Source organism: Erpetoichthys calabaricus, chromosome 1 (genome assembly GCF_900747795.2).
Source record: "Erpetoichthys calabaricus chromosome 1, fErpCal1.3, whole genome shotgun sequence".
Lineage (NCBI taxonomy): Eukaryota > Metazoa > Chordata > Cladistia > Polypteriformes > Polypteridae > Erpetoichthys > Erpetoichthys calabaricus.
Window position 1 is genome coordinate 179,230,125 of NC_041394.2, and position 19,286 is coordinate 179,249,410.

General features: G+C 33.8%; 1 protein-coding gene across 12 annotated transcripts in view; it reads right to left on the reverse strand.

Moving 5' to 3' along the window:
• Positions 1-19,286, reverse strand: part of LOC114654314 (IQ motif and SEC7 domain-containing protein 3-like) — a 782,842-nt gene that overhangs the window by 33,314 nt on the left and 730,242 nt on the right. The gene's annotated exons all lie outside the window — the stretch shown is intronic.

The window sequence follows — 19,286 nt, forward strand, 5'->3', positions numbered from 1 at the left end:
ACACTGTTGGCAGAAGAATCGATGATATATCTGACGATCTTTGCGATCAATTAGTTTCTCAGATGCGCACTTCAAAATTCGCCTTACAAGTAGATGAAGCAACCGATATAGCTAAAGACGCACATTTAACTGCATATGTTCGATATGTTGAAGAGAATAATATAATTGAAGATATATTATTTTGCAAACCCATTCCTGGCAAAGCCACATCCAGTGAAATTTTTAATATAATCGACAATTTTTTGATGAGAACGGCATATTGTGGAATAATTGTATATTGGGCTTTGTACAGACGGTGCACAGTCAATGTCAGGACACAAAACTGGCCTTCAAGCACTAATTAAAAGGAAAACACCCGATGTTCTCTGGACGCACTGCATGCTCCACAGAGCAGCTCTCGTATCAAAAATATGAGTGAGGAACTTAACTACGTTTTTACAAAAGTAACGAAAGTTGTAAACTACATAAAAACAGTCCATTAAAAGTTAGGTTATTTGCAAGCTGTGTGAAGATATGGAAGCTGCTTACACCTCACTTTTGTATTATTGTGAAGTGCGCTGGCTATTTCGTGCAAAAGTGATTCAGAGGGTACTTGAACTCAAAGAAGAAATTGCAATTTTTTCTCGAAGAAAATCATAATGAGGATACAAATATGTTTAGGGATGATAATTTTATTATTAAACTTACCTATTTGGTGGAAATTTTTGGAAAATTGAGTGTTTTGAATAAATCGATGCAAGGGCCACAAATGCATTTATTGATTCAAAAAGATAAAGTGAAAGCATTCATTAAAAAAATGGAGATATGGAAGACAAATTTGGAAAAAAATAGGCTCGACATGTTTCCACTTTTAAATTTATGCGCCCAAGTTAATATAGAAGCAAACAAAAATCTATTTGTTGAACACTTGGATGGTTTGTTAATTCATTTTTCGAATTATTTTGATGATCCTGATTTTACAAAATATGCGTGGATACAGAATCCATTTATCGACGAAGAAGATGACGAATTTGAATTAACAAGTATTGAGAAAGAAAACTTGATTGAACTATCTTGTGATACTTCTTTAAAACAAAAATTTCAGAATGTATCTCTGATTCAATTTTGGCTAGATATTAAGAGTGAATATAATATTTTGTCAAATAAAGCTTTAAAAGTATTGCTTGCCTGTTCGCAACATCTTATTTATGCGAAACAGGATTTTCTGCATTAGCTGCAATAAATCGAAATATTGTGCTCGTTTGGTTGTAGAAAAGGAGCTTCGTGTAGCTATCTCATCAATGACACCGAGATTTGATAAACTTTGTGCTAATAGGCAAGACATCCATCTCATTAAGCGACAATAATAAAATATTGTTATTCGTTTTTTCTTGAGTATAAGAGTTTATCTTAATAAATTTTTTAGTACTAAAAATTTTTGTGTTTGTAGTATTTTATAAAATGGAAGAGAGGCGCCATATGATCAAATATTTTTAAGGGAGCCGTGATAAATAAAGTTTGGAAACCACTGGTGTAAAACGTAAGTTTAAGTTAAGTTTATTGAAACGCTCCGTTAAGGATTGCATAACATATTCGCGAGATAAAAGAACGCAGTAGGGAGAAATGAAGGAAGAGCCGCAAACAGCAAAGAGCAAAAAATTCATTAAACAATTGAGAAGGGAGGAAGTGAAGCATACAAGCATGTTCATAAGGGAAACAAAGCACGGTGTAAAACGAAAGTTTAAATTAAGTTATAGAAACGCTCCCGCTGCGGATTGCAATAACATATTCGTGAGATAAAAGTTTAATGAGAAGACACGAGGTATAAACGAACCACACGCCGTGGCGCAACGTTAGGGGCAACAGTTTCAACATTCTATGATCTGCTTCTCGCAACTGAAAGACGGCACATGGCGGATGTTAGCCGACTTCCTGACCGCAACATTAGGGGCTTCAACTCTGGCGCTGACGATAGAGATTCGATTCACGAGAGGGGATGCAGTGAGTGTGTATGCCTGATGAGCCCAGAATTAGGAGAAACACGTGTCGCATACTCTTTGCATTATTTGAAAGTAAACTATTAAAACCATTCTATGATCAGCTTCTGGAACAGAAAGAGTTGCACGTGGCGGATGTAAGGCGACTTCCTGACCAACCACAAGCGTAACCTGGCAGGTAACCATCCATACAGTCAGATTGTGATTCAGAAAATGAATGCCATGAATGTAATTACACGATCTACATACTGTCAAATAAACGAAACACACGCCATAGCGGGACAGCTGTGAAAAGCGAGGTTCACAAAAAAACAGATTCTTAACAAATTGTTATTGGTATATTTTCGATCCGTTTAAAAAGGTTTTCTTTTCTTCTTAAAAAATTAAAGCAGTACTTCGCGCAACGAAGCGCGAGAATTTGGCTATATATATCTGCTTCTCGCAATCAAAAGAGGGCACGTGGCGGATTTTAGACGACTTCATGACCAAAATAAGTGTTACCTGCCAGGTAGGGTTACCACTTTTAATACAAAAAAATAAGGGACGCATACTGCAGCGGGTGCCACATCCCAGTGCCAACAGTTTGCAGACTCTACTTAAAAGACCCGCCCTCCTCACTGGACAGTTAAAAGACCAATCAAACTAACGATGACATCAAGTATTACCCAATCAAAAGTAGGAAAGGAGGCATCTTCATAAAATGCGTGTGGGATGATTTGCATGAGACGCTGCTTTAAAAAAAATGATAAAAAAAATACGGGACAAATCCCGTCCCGTATTGATTCAAAACGGACGCGCAATTTCATTCTCAAATGCGGCACGATTCCGTATTTTAAAGGACGGGTGGCAACCCTACAGTGCCAGGTAACACCCATACAATCAGATTGTGATTCAGACTAGGAATGCAATGAATGTAATTACCCCGATATACATACAAGGCAAAAGTCTTGCAACATTCAAAGATGATGGTTTGGGATAAGTACACCATACAACATAAAAGAGCTTATGAAGCCTTGAACCGAAAAAAGCAAGATCTCAGAGATCGTAAAAAAAAAATAGGAGGTAATGTCGTTTTACTCGCTGTAGATTTTAGTCAAACATTACCAGTTATTCCACGAGGGAGACCAGCAGATGAACTCAACGCGTGTTTAAAATCCATGCTTCTCCCACGCTCGGTTATATGTTGCGTGTTCTCGGGTAGGTACACCAAAAACTGTATACATTTAAGCATGTAATGGGCAAACAAAAAATGAGGTATACCCGAAGGCACTGCAGTAGTACTTAATGTAACTTTACTTCTTAAATGTTAATGTTTTACTGTTTAATAATTTATACGCTTCTTATATGTTGTTCAAATTCTTTTATCAAAATACCAGTGACAGCGCAATGCACGATAACATGGAGTGAATACACCATACGCATCGCCACGGCCGCCCTGGTGTGCGCAGATAGGAATTGATTCTACAACAAAATAAAATAAAGATAAAAAGAGTAATACAATCATCACCCATAAAGCGGACAGTAGACGTGACGTACTATATGTGTACCAGATTTCAAGTCAATAGGTGAAACGGTTTGCGAGCTACAGGTGATTTAAAATCCTGGACAGACAAACAAATAGCCACGGTAGCAAATTACAGAAGAAGATTTTACTGTTTAATAATTTATATTTATATGAAATGTACTTCTTATATATTACTTCATATTCTCATATGATAATGATGTTAATGTTGTTTATATTGATTTCTAATGTTATTGAAACTGCATGTATGTGTGTATATGTATGTATATCTATACTCTATACATATTAATAAAAGGCAAAGCCCTCACTGACTCATTGACTGACTGACTGACTCACTCATCACTAATTCTCGAACTTCCCGTGTAGGTGGAAGGCTGAAATTTGGCAGGTCATTCCTTACAGCTTACTTACAAAAGTTAGGCAGGTTTCATTTCGAAATTCTACGCGTAATGGTCATAACTGGAACATATTTTTTGTCCATATGCTCTAATGGAGGAGGCGGAGTCACGTATCGCGTCATCACGCCTCCTACGTAATCACGTGAACTAAAAACAAGGAAGAGATTACAGCACAAGTCAAACGCGGGAAACGAAGGTAAATGACGTTAATTTTTGACTGTCTTTTAATACTGTGTAAGCATACATATTAACACATGTGCAATTAAACGTGTGCATTTACGGGGTGATTTCTCAGGCTTAAAAGCTCGCCTTTTATCAAACGCGGGAACAAAGGTAACTGACGTTGTTCACTGTCTTTTAATACTGTGTAACCATACATATTAACACATGTGCAATTAAACGTGTGCATTTACGGGGGTGATTTCTCAGGCTTAAAAGCTCGCCTTTTACTAAAAAGGTAAATGCAAAACTATTTTCAATCATTCTATGATCTGCTTCTCACAACTGAAGGCACGTGGCTGATGGTAAATGACGTTAATTTTTGAGTGTCTTTTAATACTGTGTAAGCATACATATTAACACATGCAATTAAACGTGTGCATTTACGGGGGTGATTTCTCAGGCTTAAAAGCTCGCCTTTTATCAAACGCGGGAACAAAGGTAAATCACGTCTTCACTGTCTTTTAATACTGTGTAACCATACATATTAACACTGTGCAATTAAACGTGTGCATTTACGGGGTGATTTCTCAGGCTTAAAAGCTCGCCTTTTACTAAAAAGGTAAATGCAAAACTATTTTCAATCATTCTATGATCTGCTTCTCACAACTGAAGGCACCGTGGCTGATGTTACGTCACTTGCTGTCCAACCATAAGCGTTACCTAGTATGTAACCGGACACTCTCTTTCACTCCCTTTCGGGAATCAAACCTCTGAGGTTTTCTTTTGTTCTTAATTAAAATTTAAAAGCAATACTTCACCGCTGCTAAGCCCCTCTAGCGCTGACGTCCCAGGTTCGATTACCGTAAGCAAGTGCAGTGAGTGTGTAATTACATTCACGGCATTCGTAGTCTGATTCACAATCTGATTGTATGGGTGGTTACCTACCAGGTACGCTTATACTTGGCCACCAAGTCAGGTCGAAGTGATCACTCGAGTAAAGGCAGCTTCACAAAAAAACAGATCCTTAACAAACTGTTATTAGTATATTTTCCCTCAATTTAAAAACGTTTTATTTTCTTCTTAATAAAAATTTAAAAGAGGTACTTCGCTGGTGCGAAGCGCGTGGATTTGACCGACTGACACATACAGACATATTCATGAGTGCAGGTACTTCGGAAAGAAAGCACCGTGTAAACCTAAAGTTTAAATTAAGTTCATAGACCTACAAAAGGTTGCCATTCATTTGAGGCAAGATTGCTTTTCTTCTGTACAACTATACGTTGCATTCTCAAGAGTGTGCTTGCACGGCTTCGGATATAGATATATATATATATATATATATATATTATATATATATATATATATATATATATATATGTATGTCTATATATAAATATGTAAGCTTATAAGTACTGCCTTACTTCTCTTTAAGAAAGGAAGATGTAATGATACTTGATTTAAACAATTCCATGTCTTCCTGGGTTTGCGTAGCTTACTGTCAATATCTTTACACCTGTTTTTAACACTTATTTACTGAAACGGGCTTTCACGAAAAAAGTTAGGGCTTTGCTACAGGATCCACCCTCCACAAGTTAAGTAAGTAAAAATAAAATATATATTTCTGTTTTATTTAAACCTTTTAAGTTCGTATGCATAGCCCCATTTGGCTGTTTAATTTTTTTTTTCTTTCTTCAGTAATATTTAATCTCCTTAAAGAAAAAGAACATATCCATTTTACTTTTTTGTATCTCTTTAGTAATATTTAGTGTAAAAGATAACCAGTATTTAAACCTTTTATGTTACTTTATACATTTATTTTACACAATGTTGAAAAATTAATAAGAAAGCTACATATTTTGGCAGCTGCTGCTTTCATTTTCAATGAAATGAAAAAAGCTCTCCACAGTATATATATATATATATATACTGTGAATGTATGTATGTATATATGTATGTCTATATATATACATATGTAGATATGTAAATTTGTATATGTATATATATGTTTATGTGTATGTGTATATGTGTATATACGTATCGTATATGTAGACTATGTCGTACTATGTAGATATGTATATATATATGTATAAGTGTATATATGTTTATGTGTGTGTGGGTTGTGTGTGATTAAATATATAAAAGACAGCAACCACTCATAACAATGACAAAACAATTACATTGACAATCATGTTACGTTATTTTTAAAATGTTTCTTTTTTTTTTTTTCATAGTATATATATACTAGCAAAATACCCGCGCTTCGCAGCGGAGAAGTAGTGTGTTAAAGAGGTTATGAAAAAAAAAGTAACATTTTAAAAATAACGTAACATGATTGTCAATGTAATTGAGTTGTCATTGTTATAAGTGTTGCTGTCTTTTATATATATATATATATATATATATATATTATATATATATATATATATATATATATATATATATATATATATATATAATATACACACACATAAACATATATATACATATACATACATATACATATCTACATATACACATATCTACATATATACATATACACATCCAATATATTACATATATATATATATTTTATATATATATATATATATATATATATATATATATATATATATAATATATATATAATACACATATCAACATATATATACACAAATACATAAACACACACATATACATACACACACACATATATATATACTAGCAAAATACCCGCGCTTCGCAGCGGAGAAGTAGTGTGTTAAAGAGGTTATGAAAAAAAAAAGGAAACATTTTAAAAATAACGTAACATGATTGTCAATGTAATTGTGTTGTCATTGTTATGAGTGTTGCTGTCTTTTATATATATAATATACACACACACACACACATAAACATATATACATATACATATATATATACATATCTACATATACACATCCACATAAACATATATATACATATACAAATTTACGTATCTACATTATATATATATATAGACATACATATATACATACATACATTCAATATATATATATATTATATATATATACAGTATATATATACATATGTACTTATTGGCTCCTGTATTTAGGATATGGCAGGTTGGATAATGGACGGATGGACATCTGTATGCATAGCCGTATTTGCCCGTTTTAGTTTTTTTCTTTGTTCAGTAATATTTCAGTAAACCCGGAGCTTGTCAGTTCAAATCCTGGTACTGACACCACTGTGTGACCCTGAGGAAGTCACTTCACCTGCCTGTGCTGCAAAAAACAAAAGTAATGTAACAAATTGTACCTCAGATGTTGTAAGTTGGTGGAATAAAGGCATAAGTAAAATAGATAAATATGTATTATACACATAGGAACTATTCATTTATTTTCAGTTAAGTCATCTGCAGCAAACTTTTATAAATGAGGGTTTCTGATTTTTAGATAGTGCAAACTGTTTCTTCTTCATTGACGTTTTCTCTTGGAGAGCTTTTTTCATTTCATTGAAAATGAAAGCAGCAGCTGCCAAAATATGTAGCTTTCTTATTAATTTTTCAACATTGTGTAAATAAATGTATAAAGTAACATAAAAGGTTTAAATACTGGTTATCTTTTACACTAAAATATTACTAAAGAGATACAAAAAAAGTAAAATGGATATGTTCTTTTTCTTTAAGGAGATTAAATATTACTGAAGAAAGAAAAAAAAAATTAAACAGCCAAATGGGGCTATGCATACGAAGTTAAAAGGTTTAAATAAAACAGAAATATATATTTTATTTTTACTTGCTTAACTTGTGGAGGGTGTATCCTGTAGCAAAGCCCTAACTTTTTTCGTGAAAGCCCGTTTCAGTCAATAAGTCTTAAAAAAACGTGTAAAGATATTGACAATAAGCTAATTCATCTGCAGCAAGTTTTATAAATGAGGGTTTCTCCTTTTTAGATAGTGCAAACTGTTTCTTCTTCATTGACGTTTTGTCTTGGAGAGCTTTTTTCATTTCATTGAAAATGAAAGCAGCAGCTGCCAAATTATGTAGCTTTCTTATTAATTTTTCAACATTGTGTAAAATAAATGTATAAAGAAACATAAAAGGTTTAAATACTGGTTATCCTTTTACAATAAATATTACTAAAGAGATACAAAAAAAGTAAAATGGATATGTTCTTTTTCTTTAAGGAGATTAAATATCACTGAAGAAAGAAAAAAAAAAATTAAACAGCCAAATGGGGCTATGCATACGAAGTTAAAAGGTTTAAATAAAACAGAAATATATATTTTATTTTTACTTACTTAACTTGTGGAGGGTGGATCCTGTAGCAAAGCCCTAACTTTTTTCGTGAAAGCCTGTTTCAGTAAATAAGTGTTAAAAACAGGTGTAAAGATATTGACAATAAGCTACGCAAACCCAGGAAGACATGGAATCGTTTAAATCAAGTATCATTACATCTTCCTTTCTTAAAGAGAAGTAAGGCAGTACTTATAAGCTTACATATATTTATATAGACATAATATATATATATATCTAAATCTATATCCGAAGCCGTGCAAGCACACTCTTGAGAATGCAACGTATAGTTGTACAGAAGAAAAGCAATCTTGCCTCAAATGAATGGCAACCTTTTGTAGGTCTATGAACTTAATTTAAACTTTAGGTTTACACGGTGCTTTCTTTCCGAAGTACCTGCACTCATGAATATGTCTGTATGTGTCAGTCGGTCAAATCCACGCGCTTCGCACCGGCGAAGTACCGCTTTTAAATTTTTATTAAGAAGAAAATAAAACGTTTTTAAATTGAGGGAAAATATACTAATAACAGTTTGTTAAGGATCTGTTTTTTTGTGAAGCTGCCTTTACTCGAGTGATCACTTCGACCTGACTTGGTGGCCAAGTATAAGCGTTACCTGGTAGGTAACCACCCATACAATCAGATTGTGAATCAGACTACGAATGCCGTGAATGTAATTACACACTCACTGCACTTGCTTACGGTAATCGAACCTGGGACGTCAGCGCTAGAGGGGCTTAGCAGCGGTGAAGTATTGCTTTTAAATTTTAATTAAGAACAAAAGAAAACCTCAGAGGTTTGATTCCCGAAAGGGAGTGAAGAGAGTGTCCGGTTACCTACTAGGTAACGCTTATGGTTGGACAGCAAGTGACGTAACATCAGCCACGGTGCCTTCAGTTGTGAGAAGCAGATCATAGAATGATTGAAAATAGTTTTGCATTTACCTTTTTAGTAAAAGGCGAGCTTTAAGCCTGAGAAATCACCCCGTAAATGCACACGTTTAATTGCACATGTGTTAATATGTATGGTTACACAGTATTAAAAGACAGTGAAGAACGTGATTTACCTTTGTTCCCGCGTTTGATAAAAGGCGAGCTTTTAAGCCTGAGAAATCACCCCGTAAATGCACACGTTTAATTGCACGTGTTAATATGTATGCTTACACAGTATTAAAAGACACTCAAAAATTAACGTCATTTACCATCAGCCACGGTGCCTTCAGTTGTGAGAAGCAGATCATAGAATGATTGAAAATAGTTTTGCATTTACTTTTTAGTAAAAGGCGAGCTTTTAAGCCTGAGAAATCACCCCGTAAATGCACACGTTTAATTGCACATGTGTTAATATGTATGCTTACACAGTATTAAAAGACAGTGAACAACGTCAGTTACCTTTGTTCCCGCGTTTGATAAAAGGTGAGCTTTTAAGCCTGAGAAATCACCCCGTAAATGCACACGTTTAATTGCACATGTGTTAATATGTATGCTTACACAGTATTAAAAGACAGTCAAAAATTAACGTCATTTACCTTCGTTCCCGCGTTTGACTCGTGCTGTAAATCTCTTCCTTGTTTTTAGTTCACGTGATTACGTAGGAGGCATGATGACGCGATACGTGACTCCGCCTCCTCCATTAGAGTATATGGACAAAAAATATGTTCCAGTTATGACCATTACGCGTAGAATTTCGAAATGAAACCTGCCTAACTTTTGTAAGTAAGCTGTAAGGAATGAGCCTGCCAAATTTCAGCCTTCCACCTACACGGGAAGTTCGAGAATTAGTGATGAATGAGTCAGTCAGTGAGTCAGTGAGGGCTTTGCCTTTTATTAATATGTATAGATTGCTATAACAACTGGAGTATAGCAAGAAAGGCAGAATCTGTTTGGTGAAATCTAAAGTAAAAATTCAAGACAAATACTCTTACAGCAGTTCTGGCAAGTGACACCTGACACAGTATGTTTTTCCATTGATTTGCAATACAGAACTGTTAAGCATTAGGGGTGTGGCTATGGGTGGGTGGAGAATGGTTTCTGCACACCCAATGAAAAATCAATCAAAAAAAGTTTTAGCTGTTTTAGCATTTAGTTCCTCTCCCTACATACATTTTCTGTTACAGATGTGTTAAGACAGCTGGATTTTTTTGTCAAAGTTAATCCTAACATTTGGTTCACATTTTCGGAATTATGCTATTTAAATCGAAATGCTGTGTGACAAGTTATAAACTATATGAATTGTGTGCCCACTATCTGAAGAAATTATGGAAGCCAATACTACTACTTTATTCTTTTTTCATAACATGAATTTTATTTTTTTTCAGCCAAATCTCAATGTTGGCATTCCCTGAGCAAACTATTAAACAAGAGATTTGGCATTAAGGCATTAAGCTTGTAAATGACAATGGTAGTGCATATATTATTGTTTAAACGTTTTGCTATCTTTTTGATGTTAAACACCAGTTTATAAGAAGAAGAATTTCCAAACTGTACCATAATACAATCACTTAACAATTTTTGTATGTAATCCATAAATTGTAATTTATAGATGTAAATAATCTTCTGAAAGACAAATATTGTATTCAGATTTAAATCTGTCAAAAGGAGCAGAATTTTAAATGAGTAAACTTTTCAACAATTACAGTTTAGCTTGTGAGCAGATACAGAAAATGACAATAGTTTTCCATGTTACAGTACTTCAGTGCTCTTGCATTGACAATTTTATATTTAAAAGGTGTTCATTTTAAATCAATTGTTCTTCAAACAGCCACCATTTAGTATTACAATATGCTATTTGAATATAATAGAACTATCGATGGCAACATTTGAATTTGGAGGGAGGTTAAGTTACACAGTCAGGGTCAGGGACAAAAACAGACAAGAACAGAGATTTAAATGCACATGCTGTACTAAAATAGTAATTTTCACATGTCATGATAAATTTACATACTAAATCACTGAGCCATGCTGTTTTCCAACAATTTCACAAGCTTTTAGCCCCAAGTTCTTTTTTCTTTACCAAACTCTTTGCTTTATCAGTTCATTTTGTTTCACATACTTTAATGAACCCATTTTATGAGTGTGGTCACAACAGAAATCATCCAAAATATTAAGACTGACCTTAATAGTTATATATATAATGAAACCATTCATCTCATAATGTGTTGAAAAAATGATCAAATATTTATCAAAGTAAAACTATACCTCTTTTCACACAAAATACATTTTATGCAATATTTTATATGCATTAAGAGAGTCAAATGTATTTTTAAATTAACATTAAACAATATTTAATAGCTGTAGGTTTCCCAAGTTGCAATGTAATATTATCATCCTGACATGTACAGTAATAGTAAAACTAAGTACAACAAACAATTAAGGACTTTTTAAACTTTTGTATAAATAGCATTATAATGTCTAAGTATATTAAACTTTTAAAATAATGATATAGAAATATTTTGCTTAAATTACCTAAATGGAAACATATCCAATCTGTAGCCTGAAATTGTATTGTATTTGACCTAAAACACTTAAAACTGCAATTTTGTATACATTGGCTTTGCGTTCTTAAAGTATCACATTTGTCACTAGTTATAGTGTCATTTGCCAATATATCAGAGAAAGACTGTTTTTAAAGTAGAGCAATATAAAATAAATATATTTAAATAAATAACTTCAGATTTGTTGCTGTTTCGATCCATTTTGTTTGCAGAGGTGACCCTCAAATATATATTTTTATGCAGCATGAATAAATGCTGCATTCATATAAAACTGTATAAGCCGAAATATACAAACTTAGGTTGTGTTTAAATGTTAATGGAAAATGGTAAAACGTTACCATTTTGTTAATTCATTTATTTCAGTGCAGGATTGCAGCACTGATTCCCATTACACGTCTTCACTTTTTACTTTTTATGAAGTATGTACAAAACTGATTTTATAGACTTACTTTAAAAAAATGGCATTTTGTTGATGTGTGATTTCTTAAATACACTGAATAAATATCCTTCATGCCTGATACCAAATAACATTTAGAGTCAGGTGTATTTTTTTTAATGTGTGCATGTGAGATTTTATGGAAAGTGGATGAAATGTAAAGGATACATCAGACAATTTTGGCAAAGCATGTTTAGATAGCTGCATTCTTCAAAAATAACAATTCAACTGTTAAAAATAGTTTTCATAACAGTGGCTTGATAACCTTATTATTATAAACTTTCTGCTCTGTCTGAGCTTGTTTGTTTATTTGTTAGTTTTCAGTTAAAATAAATAGTCTTATCATTATTCCCTTATTTTCTACCATGTGATATGCCCTTTTTCATCAGAAAATTGTGACACTTTGGAAATTCTAGTCTTCTTTTGTCTAATATGTATTGTGTGAATTAACAGAAAGAAAATCTGAAACTAGTTGTTTTTATAAAGTACACGGCTTTGTGGCCAAAGAAATATATGCTGTACTATAAACGCGAGTAAACTTCATGAACCAGAACAGGCAAACGAATCAAGAATAGAATATCATTCAAATTTTATTATTGTGTCTTCTTATATTGTATAAATATGTGTGTAAACTTGCAATAATAGCAATGTATATGTAATTAACAATTGCATATTTGTCAATTAATTTTCTGGCAATTTGATGGTTGAAACCGTCTATTTGGACCTCAGGAGTGGATACAATTTTGGTTGCTTTAGCCTATAGTTAAAGCATAAGGAAATGTCTTTTTATAAATACATTCATAAGGGTCAAGTCTGTAAAAGGCCATTTATTTTTAAAAGAATAACACAGATCTCTTTCTAATAATGTTGTGATGTTTCTTTAGGTCTTCCATTCTTGTCGTAGTATTGTCAACTGATTTGAAAGTTTGTAGACTCCTGCTTGGATCATGTTAAAATTAAGGCTGCTACTGTTTAAAACCCATTGAAATCTTGATGTTCTGTTAAATAGTCATCTATCTAAGAAGAGTGGGACAAGATTATTAGATGTAAGTGCCAGAAATTATACATTTAATGTACAGTTAATGTTTAAAACATTTGAGAGAAATGTTCAGATTATTTTCCAACCTTTTTTTGGTAAATTGAAAAAAAATTCACATTTGTTTGAGAAATAATCACTGAATATGAGACAAACTTTTACTTTTTGTAAAATGTTAAAATATATATTTATCTTGTAGCATCAAAGACTCTATGCGGAGGTTCCAGGACAGACAGTATTAATGATGTTTGATTTTTCTGCCTGACATGATAACACCAGTGAATCTATGATACCTAGGCCTCCATTTGTAATTGTTCCATGTTCACTATTTCTAGTGTCTCATTTTATATAAATATGCAGTATCTGTACAGAGAGATAGAAAGAAAAAGAAGGGGATTCAAGTAAAAAAAATAAGGTTTATTATGGAACTTGCTCAATGAGACTTTTTTGAAAATTATTTGTATAGTATTATAGTATTAGAGGCTTATTAAAAAAAAGTTTGGGTGTCCAATATATCTATAAATATATACAAAAAGACAAATATGTATTTTTATGAAAATATCCTATAAGAATTGTATACAGGATATTCCTCATATGTCTATTTATCAAAATGGCTTGTGCATAAATCCACTGAGCCATCAGTATTTAATAACTGTTGTGCAATATTCCTGTGGTTACAGTTTCTTTTGGTTTTCTAGGTGCTTCACAGCCACACGTTGAAACTTTCTCTAGATCTACTTCTCTGTGTATGCCAAATATGTAGAGCAGCTATTAGCAGCCCTGGACAAACTAGTCATGTTGGTGTCCAAGAATAAAATGGCTGTTCTTTCCATGAACTCCTCTGTAAAAGCTGTCTTGGATGTGTGGTTTATATATTTCAGTGTGTTCACACATGACAATAAGCATTTTGAGAAATGTTCTCCTTGAACTGATGTTTTAACACTTGTAAAACGGCCTTCATAACGAAAAGAACAGTTTCCCTTAAAGGTTTGCAGAATACTGACTTCTTGTTTTCTATTCAAACCAGCATTAATTATTAAAAAATATTTAAATATTTTTTTAAAGTCCAGAACACAGAAAAATTAAGTTTCTGCCAAGGAGTATAAAAACTACCTACTTTTCAATAGAACTGCTAACCTTCATATTATTGCAGCTAGAATGGATATCATCAGTTTTTATCTTTTTTGCCAAAGAAACAGTCCAGGTAGATGCCTTCTCAGCCTACTTGGTGTTTTGGTGGGTAATTTTAATCGATTTTATATGTGACACACCCGATACACTTTAAAATTAGTCAGATGTGCTCTGTTTCAACTCTACTTCATAGATATAGTGAGTGTATGAGTGTTTCTTCTTACTAATGAGCATCATCAGGCTCATTGTATCACCAGGGCCTATGTTGATACCCCAGACTGTCTTTATACTGTATCTGTGGCATGGATTTTTTTAAAAATTGACTTTCATCTCCAAAAATTTTTTACTAACCTAAAATGCACTAAAAATGTAATTGATTTCGTATTGAATGCTGAAATTACATTTAAAATTAAGTTAACTACAATATCTTAATATATTCTTGTTTTCATGGCACCAGAGAGTGGCAACACGTCGCATATTGGTAGGAAATGCAAGTAAGAATTTCATTATACTGTGAATACATGATAGTAATACTACTACTTCTACTACTACACTTGCACTAATAATAATAATAATAATTTATTTTTGATTTACACAATTAGAATATTCACTTTCTACCAGAACAAGTCTGAATTATTCTCCTAAGTTACTCTCTGTTATGCCCAATGGAGGCATGATGAAGAAGCATGTTTCAGTATTGGTATTCAAGTCAGTAAAAAAGAGTCGAGCACTATAGTGCAGTCTTGTTGATTCATCCTTTCCGCATCATATGCACATACATTGCAATCAATTTTGTATCCATTGTTACTGCTTGACCCAAGAGAGTTTGATTTAAAAAAAAGTTCCCTGACTTAACTGTCCCATTAACCACTACTTTTTTATTCTTTACAGAATACCACATTACTTTCATTGTATTAATGTCCATAAGTTACTTAAAAATGTGGAAGGTTTAGCACTATACAGTATATATGGTACAGTGCAATTTAAATGTTATGTTCTATTACTTCCAAGTACTTTACTCATATGTAGTTGGAGGACGTGTGAGCACATCAAAGGAATTGATGTGCATTATTAGCAGTCTTAAAGTTTCTGATAATGAGCTAGAGAAGCACACAGTAAGCAAAGAAAGCATCTATTCTTGAAGGACTGACAAGAACTGATATCATCCATTCTGTAACTAATGATAACCTAGTGATGGAATGCCAGGAACAAACATAAGTTTAATGTAAGGATTTTTCTAACCTGAAGGTATGATTTGCACTAGATATTATAAAAGATGAAGGGCTGTCTTATGCAAAGACTTGATCTATAAAAGAGACACGGGTTTTGTTTATACTGAATCATACACATTTAAAATTAAGGTATCAGTAAAAGTATAGTCTACAGGTACCAGCAAGTGTTCTGTGATTTGAAAGAATGCATTTCAAGATAAACAGCTGGCAAAAGAAAAAAAAGATTCTGCTCAATTAAAACTAAACCTTTTTATGGATGTAAGACTGTTCTCCGGTTTTACTGCCCCATCCTGAAAGATGTGCGTGTTAGGTTAATTGATGATTCCAAAATGGCCTGTTTGTGCAGAGTGAACGTGAGTGTAACTGTGGGACCCATAATGGATGGGCATCCTGACAGGGTTCTTTCCTGCCTTGTGCCAGTGCTGCCAGGGTAGACTCCCACTAACCCCCCCCATGACCCATAGTTTGATTAAATGTGTTTGGGAATGTAATGTATTGATGATTCTCCAAACTGTATGATCTAACATAATAAATTCTGTTTTTAGGCAATTAATGCACACATTTTTCACTATCAATAAAACTGACATATTTCATTATAACTAAAAGGAAATACTTTATGTCAATTATATTACCTTTTTCCACTACTGAGCTTGACAGCACTGGAAAGATACAGTATCGGATGCTGCTAATTATTCAGATGAACAGGTGTTCTTCACAACAATCAGTGTCCGAAATTGTCTTATGTCAGATGTGCATTGCACTGAAAGCTGTTAATGTCCAGGAGTAGTTAAGATGCATTTTAGGATTCTTTAGACTGTGATCCTATTAGTCACAAGTTATTGAAATGCACTGTTTTATGGTACAGTGAAACAATGTTTTATCTTTAATTTCTTCTCAATATTAAGTTGTGCTGAAACTATTTCACACAAATTTGAAAAGTATTATTATAGAAAAAGGAAAAAATAAATAAATTTTTGCAATGTACAATGTCTGTGTCTGTTTTGTAACAAGATTTTTTGATAAAGAAGATATTTTTTTCCCAAAACACAATTTGACAACATTTTATAATGGTACCTTCTGATTCATTAAGCATAAGAATCAAAAATTCACATTGCATTAAATCATGTCACTATTACTATTGTGCACCCCTGTGTGTGTAACACAGAGTAATTATATAAGAAAGGACATAGCAGGCTCTTTTTCTTTAGGATACTGTAATGATATCCTTTACATATTTTGCAACTCTGTAATGGTATGTATCATCTTAACTTAATGATCTTAACAATTTTCTACACTGGGTATGCTGGGTCGGTAACATAACTTTAAGAGAGGCCCACAATGTCAGGTAACCATTCCTCAGCTTGCATCCTAGTACTGTGGTCCATGGATCACCTCACTTTATAGATTTCTGCAGCTTCTATGATGCACCTAATGGCTTACCTCTTTGTGACCCATGGATGCCAAGCAGAGTGAATGCTCTACAGAATAAGTGGCCAGCAAAACCCCTACAACCCACTACCACAGGCAGGCAACAAGCTTGCCATCTTTGACCGTGCCATTGTTCCAGAAGGTCCTGGTACTTCCCATGGCTACCTCCATGCAATCCTCCCAGGGCAAGGTGAGTTCGATCATGACTAGTTGTTTTGTGACTTCTGGCAGAAAGACTATCTGAATGCTGTAATGTTACTGTAATGTGCAGTGATGACTGGTGAAAAAATATGGGTGGGGGTGTAGTTTTTGGGGTGACAAACTGAAGCAGCACTTATTTATTATATAGTGCCTTTCACATCTGACTATTATATGTGCCTTTCATATTTATCTATCTGGTCATTCCACATGCCTTTGTGGTCCTCATCACAGTGCCAATGCACATCATGGCCTGTCCAGTTCCAGACCCATTGGACAAATCCAGGCTAAAATGTATTACAGTATACCCTTTCCACCAGAATCATTGCTGCTCAATCTGATGCCAGCTTTCCCATTTCTGTGCTCCAAAGCCCCAGTCCGTAACATCCACAACCCCCTTATTCTTTCCATAACTTAACCCTATAAATGTGGAAATTCACTAAGACAATTTCAGATGGGAAAAGAAAGAAGAGCAACAAAGAAGTGTCAGTTCTTTTTGCCAACTGAGACAATCTTAAAACTTAAAGGTCATCTGCATTAGTTACTTTTGGAAATCGCATGTTTAAATCCTGGACAAAATTACGGTCATAAAACAAAGCAAGATGTCACAAGCTTTAAAATGCAAGCACAAAAACAAATATTTCAAAGGGATGAAACCAGAAATTGAAGTCAGCAAAAATATTAGTTTAAAAAATGTAACTCTAAATAAGATGCTTTCTTGCAAGATGGTCTGAGTCCTTAGTTTAACAAAAACAGAGACAGGTAAGATGTCAAATAAGCAACAAAAAGATCATCACTGCCTCGATGAATGGGTGAGCACAACAAAACAAAACAGCAACCACTGCATTGGCCTTTTAATAGCAAGATGGTCACCAGGAATCAAGCAAAACAGGACAATGCCAAACTTGACGACAGACAATCAGCACACAAGAACAAAGCTTTTCTTCAAAAAGAGAAGGCCAGAAAACAAAGATGGTACATGTTATTAATATCATATATACACCATGCTTCAAGTCCTTAAAACTAACAAAAAACATCAGATAAAAAACACACAAAACCAGTAGGTCCTGACAGGCATGGAGTGGTGATGAATAAAAATGAGAAGAAATTTATAAAGATCTTTATATATAGCAGTAGTAATCAGTTCTGTTGATTTTTCCTCAACAAGCATTTAGTATCAGATGTACAGTATACTAGGATGAAGCTCTTAGTTTGAGCCAGGTCAGTTATTTGTGGGACCTCTGATTTTGACAAAAGTGGCACCTTATAATCTCTGCAAGCAGAAATGAGCTCTGATTGCCACAGTAGGTGTGGTTTGCTCAGTTAAAAGCTGCAGACTCCAGAATTCTACTGTATTACTCGATGTATTATTCAGTAATCACTAAAATATTATGCAAAATTGCTCTTTCTTGAGCTAGAAAATACTTCATAAACAATAGTCTGGAAAATGAGTTAAAAACAGTGGGAGGTCAGCCCCACATGGAACTGCTCTGCATGACATTGATTCAGGTCAGGTCCGGTCAGGTTGGGGAACATGCACTGGTACTATGCGTTGCCGAAAAAGAAACAGCTCGGGATTCTGGTTGGCAACCCCCCAGGCAGACACCTGGTCCAGGTGTTATGTGGACATCTCCTTGGCCTGGTTCAGTCGCTCAGGTCTTCAACAATGAGGATCCTATGAGATGGATCACCCTTGGGAAATTGTGCCACATTGCTTCTACTAAAGAAAAATAAACAGTACAGTTTTGTAAATTAGAAATGTTGTTAAGCATAGAACAGTTAAAAATAAATATAATATATGAAATAATCAACAACAGTAGCTGAAATAAAGTATTGGCCTGATGGAATCTCTCTCTCTTAAGAAGTGGAAATGATCTGTCCTCAGGTCTCCTTTTATAAACAAAATAGCTATGGTGATGGCAGTACTGTAGTAAATGCATATGTCAATGCATGTCATTTTGAATCTCAGAATACATAGGAAAGCTTGAGACATGTCATTAAAAAATATATTCAAACACC